The sequence below is a fragment of the Leopardus geoffroyi genome, chromosome D4 (genome assembly GCF_018350155.1).
Source record: "Leopardus geoffroyi isolate Oge1 chromosome D4, O.geoffroyi_Oge1_pat1.0, whole genome shotgun sequence".
Classification (NCBI taxonomy): Eukaryota; Metazoa; Chordata; class Mammalia; order Carnivora; family Felidae; genus Leopardus; species Leopardus geoffroyi.
The window spans coordinates 71,048,470-71,058,921 of NC_059342.1; positions in this window are offsets into that span (position 1 = coordinate 71,048,470).

The window sequence follows — 10,452 nt, forward strand, 5'->3', positions numbered from 1 at the left end:
GGGCCCATCAGCAGCGGGAAGTGAAGGTGGAGAACTTGCTGAGCTGGAGAGAGGAATGAAGGCATTGACGTGGGATGATGTCGGGTGGGGGTCTGGGCAGGAATTTTCAGGGTGGAACAACTCTGGATGAAGCTACATGTAGGTGTGATTGGCTGGGATGGTGAAACGGTCCCCTGCCTTCCTTCTCCCTGCTCTTGCAAACAGAGGAAGGAAGAAAACCAGAGGTTTTGAACCTATTGTGCAAACCTTCTACAGGGTTGAGGAGCACATGGCCACGAGTAAGGCTATAGACAAGACACACGTTCTGAGGAGTGGCCTGATTGCAGAAACTTTCCCAGGAGAATAAGGACTAGTGGGGCAGAAGAGGTTTTATGGGGTACCAGGACAGAATATATAACTGCTTTTCTGTTGCTGTGTCTTTGGCCCAACTTAAATCCCAGTTTTGGGGCCTTTCCATTAGTTGGTACATTTACATGGGCAATGGCAATAAATCATGTGCTGTACAAAGGGGTGGTACAGACCTTCTGTGACCATCCAGACCACCCTCAGCTGATATCTCCTCTTCTCCAAGGACCTTCCAGATATGCAATGACTCAGTTGGAAGAGGTACTGACTGCCCGCCACCTTCACAGGACCAATATAGAGTGGATATGGGGGATGCTACAATTTTAGAGAACACGAACTAGGAGGCTAGCATGTATGTTAAAAGCCCAGACTCTGCACTTAGACTCTGTGTTCACATTCCCACTCTACCACTTAGCTGGGTAACTCTAGAAGAGTCTAAATAGCTTTTCTGTGCCTCAGTTTCCTCATCTATAAAATGGGGATAATAATACCTCATGCTATTACAAGGGCCGAGTGAGCTAAAATATATGTAAGCTGCTTAGAAGTATGCCTGGTACACAGTAAATGCTACATGAGCTATGATTATAGGCTATTAAGTGGAATGGTGAAATCCCTCTGGAATGATGGCAGAGGTGGAAGTGGAGACTATAAAACAGGTGTCAGAATCCTAAGTGAATTAAGTGATCAGGAATCAGTAATGAACAGTGAGCTCTATAACATGCCTCTCAAAGGAAAAGGATTTTTGTCCCCAAGAGTGGAAGAAAAATGAACTAAACCTGGCCCTAAAGAACAAGTCCCCGACCTGGAGGGACATGGGAAACTTGTGTCCCATTGTGGCAAGGAGGTGACATCCTGGGAGGCAAGTGAGGTGCAGGGGAATTGTTTGGGATAGCCCAGTGAGGATTTGTTTGGGTAGAGAAGTAGAGGTTAAGAAGAGGAGAGACAGGGTGATGTAAAGGCCTCCATTTGAGGGGTCAGTTCTGTGTCTTAGAACTCCCAGCTATAAGAAGAAATTCCAACTCAAACTGACTCACACCAAAAAGAGAATTAGCAACTCATATTACCAAAAGCTCCAGAGGTCTAAAGATGTCACAGGGCCACCTTCTCTACGGTTTCTTTCTCGGTAGGCTCGCCACCTTATGTGAGACTAGCCCCGGCCACTCTAAGCTTAGGTTCCTACCAGCCCCATAGTCCTGAAAGAAAAGCTTTCCTTTCCTTTGTTCTAGAAAATGTTCTGGAGGCTGACCTTCATTGACTTGATTTGGGGGGTGGGGAGGGAGGGCAGCCACCTTGCTTGAACCATTTTAACCGGAAGTGAGGAAATCCAGAGGGTTAGCAGAGAAAAGGGAAATGGATGCGGGACAGGCAAAAATGGCACTTCCATGTCATCAAGCAGAACAGGGACAAGTAGCATGGGTGATGGACTTGCTTCAGGTTTCTGGGTCAGCTCAGCCTGAGGCTCCATGGGGGACTGGAAAACTAGGTTTGCGGTCTTTGTATAGGTCTGAATTTGAAGAAAATGCAGCTCTAGGGTTTCTAAAGCAAGCTTTTTCTCAGATCATAGATTTCCCTAAGTGTGGCCCTTGACCATCTCATTCAGCATAGCTGGGGGTACTTGATGACACTGGACCACACCCAGACACATGCATGGAATAACAATTTTTTGAGGTAGATCCATGGGATCTGCATTTCAAAGAAATATCCTTTGGAAATATCCACTATGGAAAACAATTTGGAGGTTCCTCAAAACTTTAATAATAGAAATACCATATGATCCCGTAATTCCACCAGTAGGTATTTACCCAAAGAAAATGGAAACACTAATTTGAAAAGATGTATGCCCTTCTATGCTTATTGCAGGATTATTTCTAATAGCCAAGATATGGAAGCTGCCCAAGTGTCCATGGATAGATGAGTTAATAAAAAAAAATGTATACACACACAATGTAATATTACTCAGCCATAATAAAGGATGAGATCTTGCCATTTGCAATAACACAGATGGACCTAGAGGGTATTATGCTAAGTGAAATAAATCAGACAGAGACTGTCGAACATACCATATGATTTCCTTTATCTATGTGGAATCTAAAAAACACAACAAATGAATAAACAAAAAGCAGGATCAGACCTATACATACAGAGAACAAAACTTTGGTTGCCAGAGAGTAGTGTTGCGGGGGGGGGGGGGGGGCGGTGGGTAGGGGAAGGGGGAAGTGGGAGGGAGGTTTGGAGGGTATAGGCAAAATGGGTAAAGGGGGATGGCAGATACAGGCTTCCAGTTATGGAATGAATAAGTCATGAGGATAAAAGGTACACATAGGGAATAGAGTCAATAATTTTGTAATGACATTGCATGGTGACAGATGGTAGCTACATTTGTGGTGTGCACAGCATAACGTATAGAGTTGTGGAATCAATATGCTGTACACCTGAAACTAATATAACATTGTGTGTCAACTATACTGAAATTAAAATACATACATACATACATACAACCAGTCCTTGGGGCGCAGTGGGGGGGGCTTGAAGATTGTTTAGCAAGAGTTAATTTGAGAACATGGTAAGTGATATCAAAATTGGGAGCTCAAAATACCATAGTAGAGAAGATGACTGAAGGAAAAGGAACACACATGTGGAGCGATCATTAAGTGCCAAGCCTAGAGCTGGCTGTATTGTATCATTCTTCTCAACACTGCCCTTGGAAGTAGATATTATTCTTTCCATTGTACAGAGAAGAAAATCAAGGCTCAAAAAGTTTATCTGGTCACATCAAATGCACACTGATTCTTTTTAACATTGTACTTCAGGTTCCCAGCCAGAGCAATTAGGTAAGAAAAAGAAATAAAAGGCATCTGAATTGGAAAGGAAGAAGCAAAACTCTCTTTGCAGATGACATGATCTTGTATATAGAAAATCCTGAAGATCCTAAAAACTATTAGAATAAGCAAGATTAGCAAGGATGTAAGATTTGTCTCAATCTACAAAATTCAAAAACAATGAATTACTTGTATATAAATTTAATAAAAGAAGCATAAGACTTGTACAGTGAAAATTGCAAAATCTCATTAAAAGGAATGAAAGAGTTAAGTAAATGGAAAGACAGCCCATGTTTATGGGTTGGAAGACAATATTATCAAGGTGTTAATGCTTCCCCAATTGATCTATGGATTCAATACAATCCCTGTCAAAATCCCAGGTGCTTTTTTTGCTGAGATTGACAAGCTGTTCCTAAAATTTAGTGGAAATGCAAGGGACACAGAATAGCCAAGGGAATCTTGAAAAAGAACAAAGTTGGAGGACTTACACTTTCTAATTTTAAGGCTTACTACAAAGTTACAATATTCAAAACAGTGTGGTACTGGCAAAAGGATACTCATATCAACCAACAGGATAGAACTAAAAGTCCAGAAATAAACCAATAAATTTATGTTCAGTTCATGAGTGCAAGACCGTTCAAAGGAGAAAAGATAGTATCTTCAATAAGTGGTGCCGGGACAGTTGAATATCAACCCACATGCAGAAAGGATAAGGTTGGACTTATACCTTACACCATTTATAAAAATTAACTCAAAATGGATCAAAGATCTAAATGTAAGAGCTAAAACTATAAAGCTATTAAAAGGAAACATAAGTATACATTTCTGTGACCTTGGATTAAGCAATGATTTCTTAGATATGATAACAAAGAACAAGGAACCAAAAAAATGAGATAAATTGGACTTCAAAACTATAAAAATTTGTGCTTCAAAGGACATCCAAGAAAGCACAAAGACAACCTACAGAATGGGAGAAATGTATTTGTAAATCATGTATTTGCAAAGGGACTTGATTTTAGAATACATAGAGAATTCTTACAACTCAACAGTAAAAAGACAGCTCATTAAAAAAATTGGCAAAGTGTTTCTCTAAAGAATATATACAAATGGCCGATAAACACACGAAGATACATTCAACGTAATTAAACATTGGAGAAACACAATTGAAACTACTATGAGATACTACTTTATACACACTAAGATTGCTATATAAAAGACAGACAACAGTGCACCTGAGTTGAGCATCAGACTCTTGATTTCGGCTCAGGTCATGATCCCAGAGTCATAGGATCGAGCCCTGTGTTGGGCATGCTGAGCATTAAGCCTGCTTGAGATTCTCTCTCTCCCTTCCTCTGACCCTCTCCCACACTTACATACTCTCTCTCTAAAAAATAACAAAAATAAAAATAAAAGACAATAACAGGTGTTGGTGCAGATGTGGAGATATTGGAATGCTCACACATCACTTGTGGGTATGAAAAATGGCACAGCTGCTATGAAAAACAGTTTGGCAATTCCTCATAAGTTAAACACAGAGTTACCAAATGATCTAGCAATTCCACTCCTAGATGTATACCCAAGAAGGTTGACAATATATGTGTACATAAAAACTTGCACACAAATATTCGTAGCAGCATTATTCTTAAGAGCTAAAATGTAGAAACAACCCAAATATCCATCAACTGATGAATGGATAACAAAATGTAGTATATCCACTACACTATTTATTTGGCCATAAAATGGAACAAAGTTATGATACATGCCACAATATAGACGAACCTTAAAAACATGTTCAATGAAAGAAGCCAGCCAGAAAAGGCCACATATTGAATGGTTCCATTTGTCTGAAATGCCCAGAATAGGTGAATACATAGCATCAGTAAATGAGTGGTTTCCAGGAGCTCTGGGAAGAGGGGAATGGAGACTACCAATGGATATGGAAGTGTTTTTTTGAGGTCTTAAATAGGTTCTGGAATTAGATAGTGGTGATGATTATACAACTTTGTGAAAATACTAAAAGCCACTGAACTATAAAACAAAACTGAGATAAGGATAATCTATCTGCCTTCACAAAATTACCTCATGTAAATAAATATGTTCTTCAAATTCTAAAAAAAAAAAAAAACAAAAAAAAAAAAAACCAAAAACAAAGAAAGAAAAGAAAAAGAAAAAAGAAAAGCCTTTCAACTGAAGCCAGATGAATCCAGTTCTTGTAATTGTACTTTGGAAACCTTCTCTCTCCAAAAGGTGTGAGTTAATGTGAGTAGAATATCTTTGTCCAATGCCTTTAGCCACTGGTCTAGAGCCAAGGGTAAACTTGACTCCTGTGGGAAGGACGACCTGCTGATCTATAACCATCAATCAACCAGGAAGTACATATTTTTTATTATCTATCCTTACCTAGAGGGTGCTGGTATGCCAAATCATTCAGTGGTACTCTATCAATGACCCAACTGTGAATGATTATTCTTACAAACAGTTAAACTTGAAGGGAAGGAAACTGATCCCAGAAAAGGGTTTTACATGCTTGGATCCTTAAGACCTAAAAGAAGTGTTCAAATGAAATGAGATACATAGTTGTCCAGGACATCAAATCCTGGAACCATTTAGATATCACTTGACTACAAAGAAGTAATTAAATGGTCCAACAAGCACATTCAAGATTATTTTGATGTGGCAACTTTGAGGGTATGGTCAAGGTGTCACAACCCAAGATATAAAACACATTATCAGTCAGATATCTTTGTTATATTGGCCTTTACCTTTTGTTCATCATTGTAACTCAGCACATGTTTGTGAGGCATGTTCTATCATGACTCTCTTTCCCAGGGCAATAGGGCTAAGTCCTTAAATTAGAGTCTTTATCAGAAATAAAGGTGAATTGGGGCGCCTGGGTGGCTCAGTCGGTTAAGCGGCCGACTTCGGCTCAGGTCATGATCTCACGGTCCGTGGGTTCAAGCCCCGCGTCGGGCTCTGGGCTGACAGCTCAGAGCCTGCAGCCTGTTTCAGATTCTGTGTCTCCCTCTTTCTCTGACCCTCCCCTGTTCATGCTCTCTCTGTCTCAAAAATAAATAAATGTTAAAAAAAAAAAAAAAAGAAAGAAAGGTGAATTAAAGAGACAACAAAACTTTAAAATGTATCATTGTATGCAATGTGTACCAGATGTGAGGTGATCTTCATTTTGCTCATAAAGGATATCTTTACTCCAAGTGCTTTAATAAAGCACTTGGAATTTCTCTATTTCTCCATCCATTGCTACTGCCCCAGTTCAGACCACTTCATCTCTTAACTAGACCACGGCCATCCACTGGGAACCTATCTCCCTTCTTCCATACTTCCTCCCTGTACCCTATTCTTCACACAACAATATGTAAGTCTGAACATGTCACTCTACTTGAAACCCTCCAATCATCTTTTCATCGTTCCCTGACTAAGATGATGCTTCCCTCAGTTCCTCTCTTCAAGATGTTCCCACTTTGGGATCAGCTCCTAACTCACGGAAGAAGACACAGGAGTCATACCCACAAAACATCAGCTTTATTCCTAAAAATGCTGGATTGGGGCACCTGGGTGGCTTAGTGGGTTGAGCATCTGGCTTTGGCCCAGGTCATGATCTCATGGTTTGTGGGTTTGAGTCTTGCTTCAGATTCCTGTCTCCCTCTCTCTCTGCCCCTCCCCACTCACTTGCACATGCTCTCTCTCTCTCTCTCTCTTTCTCTCTCAAAAGCAAATGAACATTAAAAAAATTAATAGTTAAAATGCTGGATTGGAATACAGATGTGTAGCTATAACCAGACCTTAGGAGCCAAAATTTCCCTGTAGAAATACAAGGGCTGAGGTATAGGGGTTTCGTCTCTACTTACTTCAGGGCCCTTCCTGTTTTATTTCTTGATAATTGCAGCAACCAGTAAACACTTTGTCTAAAATGGCATGTTTATGGTACCATTACCATGTTAGCAAAGTTCTTAAGACGACTGGAGAGACCCTGAGCTTTTTCTCTTCTTTATCACTTTTATAATTGACAGGAAATTCATTGTAGTGTTACACTTAGTCATTTTCTCAGGAACACATTTAGAGAACTATTAGAAATTTGATAACTGAAGTGTGTAACGTAGCACTGTCCCACCTGTGCCCAAACAAACCAAACAAAGCAAACAAACCAGTAGGTCAATTTCATTTAATCCTGAGTTGCAGGCAGGGTTTTATGAAATAGTACTTCTTGCACATTATTATAAAAATTATTCCTAGACCTCAAACAGATATTTTAACTTTTAACTATTCCCACAGGCCATGAGCTCTTAGTGGAAAATGTGGCTTGATCACCAAACACTGAAATGTGAAGCAAAACATGAACTGGTTGAATTAGAAGGTAATATATCACGTAAACTCTCTGGGGTTGGAACACATCATGCCCTTCAGGAGAAACAGAAACCAAAAATGTAGTTCCAGAGTTGCTCATTTCTTTCTTGACAGAGAGACAGAGAGAGCGTGCATACAGGGGAGAGGAGCAGAGGGAGGGAGAGAAAATCCCAAGCAGGCTCCATGATCAGCACAGAGCCTGATGCTGGGCTCGATCCCTTGACCCTGGGATCATGACCTAAGCCGAAATCAAGAGTCAGACACTCAACTGACTGAGCCACCCCCAGAGTTGCTTCTTTTGGTTAAGCTCCGCAGACTGCTTGGAAAGCAAGTGGAATACCGCTATGTCATAACAGAACAACACTGTAGCAAGTGCTTTGCCATATCAGTTCCTTCCATATGGCTATCCTCACAATGACCATGTGACTCTCTAGAGCAGGTAGGAATATTCTTTTGATAGGGAGGAGACAGAGACACCCAAGAGAGGTGGTTTGCCTGAAGTTACATGGTATAACAGCAGGGTATCCTGGAGAGGACTCTGCCTGATGGGGACCTGAAAGTCCCAGGACTTGGTCGCAGGCCTGGCTGTGACTGTCGTTCATTCTGGACAGTCTCATACTGTCCAGTGAGTGGATGGACCTCATTGTGTCAGTTAGAACTCTGTCTGTTCCAAGGAACAGGAACCAAAATTGACCCAGGAAAAGGAATTTAGCAATTCTGGGGCTAGGTCTGGCCTTGAACCTTGAGGAAAGAAATCAAATGACATCACTGGGACCGAGTTTCTATTTCATCTTTTGGTTCTACAACCTTTGATTCATCCTGTTTTCAGACAAGCCTTCTCTTCTTCTCTGTGGTAGCAATCCTGGTTGCTGCAGTTCCAAACCTAAATTCCTATCGCTTCAAATCCAGTGAAAAAGAACAACAACAACAACAATTTTCCTCAGGAGCCACAGTCCAGGTTTTATTGTGTCCCATTGGTTGTGGTTGAGAGGACCAGTCAGTCACTGGGGTCACATATTGGACCAGGCCAAGGTCACATGCTCTACCACTTGGGCTAGGCTGGGGCAATGAGAAACAGGATCCTGTAGAGGAACCTTCAGGGACCCCTCAGCTTATTTAGGACGGCAGGCTTTGACTTTGCTGTCCCTCTTAGAGTTCACATCATGAGGGGGCCATACTTCCCTATGCAGAAAGGAGGGATAGATGCTGGGTACCACCCCCCCACCCCCGCCATCCCTATGTTTTAGTAGCCTGTGCGTGTCCAAAACTGCCTGTTGCTAAGAGAATCTTTGCTTCATATTTGGCTTCTAGAGCCATGCCAGCAGCTCCAGCTAAGAAAGAATAAACTAGAAAGGGTCAGAGAGGGTGTGTCCGGCAGATAAGCACCACGTACAACAACCTTTATAATCACTTAGCCAATAGTCCATGACACCCAACATCCCCTGGTATGTGTCCAAGATACAAATTTCATGATCTAGAACCAAGATGCTTCTTTCATATCTAGAGAAGAAAGAAGGGCACGTTTCCAGGCTACAACCATTAGTTTAATTAAACTGCTTCATTATTTGGCCCAATGACAACCACTAAGTTGACATCAGCCCCTGCTCCCCAAGAGGAAACATATTATTCTGGGAAAGTAAGAAGGTTAATAGAAATACGATATAATTTAGGAGCCAAAAATTATTACTAATCCTTTTCATGTTACAGGTTTTCAATGTATTCATACTATGAAACTTAATAATAGGGTGATTATATGAGAAGAGGTTACTTTTATCAGTCACGAGAGGCTAAAGGAAAGGAAGAGTCCTAATAAGGGAAAGATTCGGTCTATGTATGCCAGAATTTTGTAATCCTTAATTTTGAATTCATCTAACATTCCAGAACTGTTGCCATTTCACATTTAGGTCAATTGAAGCAGGAGACATTGTGTGAAATTCCTTAAGCCACTGATAAAGCAGAAACTTTACATATATATATATATATATATATATATATATATATATATATATCTCAAACAAACCCTAGTCTCCCAGGGCCCAGACTTCAGAAGGCAGTACCACGCTGCCTCTGCTTTAAAAATGTTCCTTGCCACCTTTGTATCCCATCCTGATATCACTGCTCAAGGAAGGGTTCAAGTTTTGGTAATGGATGTTGAGGTTTGTGTGGTAAGAATTCACAGTTGCAAGCAAGCAATGGAAGCTTGTGCTGCAGGATTTCTTCTCACGGACTTTCTGGTAATGATGCAGAACTGGGCTTGGAAACTGAGCAGGAGCGAGGGAGGGAGCTAGCTGCATGGACCACAACCAAATAAAAGTCACAGACCCAGTCTGGGGTTTGGAGAGAACTGCCACTGCCACCGAACACTCCGCCACCCTTGGGAACCAGATGCCCCTGGATTATAGTTACATAAAACAGGATGCCTAGTTAAATTTGAGTTTTAAGCACACAGTGCGTGAAATTTCAGAAGTATTACTATGCCCTATCCAATATTTGAGATATACAGAAAAAATTATACTAAACATTAGGTTTTTACCTGAAATTCTGATTTAATCGTACTCTCATTTGCTGAGTCTGGCAACTCTATACTGGATGTATTGTTGCCATTGCCACTGCTGTCCCTGGAAACTAGCTACCACAACCACTCAAACGGATCTTTCAGGAGGCTCTTTGCATCATGGGTTCCAAAAGGAACCTCACTGAAACAGTTATGTTTGATTGGTGGCCTCTGTTACATGCCCCTCTTCCAAACATGAGAAAAGTTGGGAAAGCTGATGGTGTCTCCATTGTTAGTGTGGTAAATGGCCTGTGTCTTCCACTAAATCTTAAATTTCTCAGACACAGGGTTGGGGCAGTAGTCAGGTTCAGATACTGGGGGGAAAATAAAATCAATGCCTACCTCATTTTCCTTTCACATAAATTCCTCCTTTTT